The following is a 1,803-nucleotide window of genomic DNA, read 5'->3' on the forward strand; positions in this document are numbered from 1 at the left end:
GGTCTTGTGCAGTACAAATGGATGTATCCATTCAAACGGTTTTTGAGGAAATTAAAAAATAATGTTCATAACAAAGCAAGAGTTGAGGGGGCAGTATGTAATGCTTATTTGGTTGAAGAAGCATCTTCTTTCTGCTCATATTATTTTGTTGATAGTGTGCAAACAAGACATCGCAAATGTCCTAGAAATTCTGATGATGCTTGTCAGCCGATAGACCCATTGATGCTTTCTATTTTCAAATTTCCTGGTAAGTTAATGGGTGCATCACTTTCTAGATGGTTAACCGAAGATGAATACCATGCTGCAAGAACATACATACTACTAAATTGTGAAGAGGTCAAACCATACATAAAGTAAGTTAACTTCTCTAATTAAACATTTATTTATTCTTAAATATCTTTCTTGATATCCCAATATTTATATAATTACCTTCTTTCCCAGCTTGTACGAACAACAACTATATATAAAAAATCCATCAATTGGTGCAAGTGAGATAGCTGTAAAGTTAGAGACCGAATTTGAACTGTGGTTTCAAATATATGTAAGTTAGAAAATTCATGAAATTTTTTACTTCATGCCTATTAAGAAGTGTCCTAATTTATATGTTAACTATTTTTATTGGTGAAAGACCGTAGAATATCAAATGTGCAAGATGATAGGATAATGAATATTGCATCAGGACCCCTCTGTAAAGTAACGGTGTACTCTGGTTACTATGTTAATGGTCTTAAATTTCACATGGCACAAAGAGATTTACAGAGATTAATTTATAATTCTGGTGTTTGCGTCAAAGGATCTATGGACAATAATAATACTGAATTTGATTACTATGGTAGACTTGAAGAAATCATAGAGATTGAATATCATGCATTACCAATAAAGAGGTGTGTGTTGTTCAAGTGTTCATGGTATGATCTGACCCCAAGAATAGGTACTAGAATACATCCAAATTATAATTTAGTTGAGGTTAATGTAAACAAAAGATTCAACAAGTTTGAGCCTTTTATTTTTGGGATACAAGTGGGTCAAGTTTTCTATCTTGAATACCCTACAAAGAGAAGAAGAGCTAGTGAATGGTTGTCTGTTTGTCGAATCAAGTCTCGCTCAACCATAGAGATGCCGAACACAGTGACTCCTCAAAATTATAATGCATTTCAGAATGATAAAGTGGAGAGATGTTTAGTTGATTTATAACTCCAATCTACTTCTCAATTACTTGTAGATGTTAATGTCACTTATGAAGAGATAGATGATGGAGCGATGTCCGAAAGTGAGGATGAAGTTGAACTAAGCTCATCTAGCGATGAGGACATAGAAATTGTACAGAGTTGATTAGTCAGATGTTAATGATGATTAAGTATTAACATTATTATTCATCAAGTAAGTTATACTTCCATATTAATTTATATTTATATTATCATGTTTTCATCACCTTATTATGATGTGTTGCAATGTTATTTTACAGATATCATTATGGCAGAGCAGCAGCCTGTAGCACCACGTGGCTACAAGGTCCTTAGAGTCGTCGGCGACTCGTACGTATTGTTTCTTATTAATAATTCAAGTTCATATATAATTGATTTCTCTTAACTTAATATTATTTCGTGCAAGTTCACTCATGATGGCCACCGAGTTGCCACATAAATCACTGGAAAATTCAAAGAATGAGTTAGCGCGTCTAGTACTACATGGAGGCATGTAGACCAGGAGAGAAAACTATTTTATTATAATGAATTTGTGGTAAGTAAATTTAATATATTTGGTATTCTAGTTAATATAGTTATCACTTAAATTAAATGCTTA

The sequence above is a fragment of the Zingiber officinale genome, chromosome 5B, assembly GCF_018446385.1.
Source record: "Zingiber officinale cultivar Zhangliang chromosome 5B, Zo_v1.1, whole genome shotgun sequence".
Classification (NCBI taxonomy): domain Eukaryota; kingdom Viridiplantae; phylum Streptophyta; class Magnoliopsida; order Zingiberales; family Zingiberaceae; genus Zingiber; species Zingiber officinale.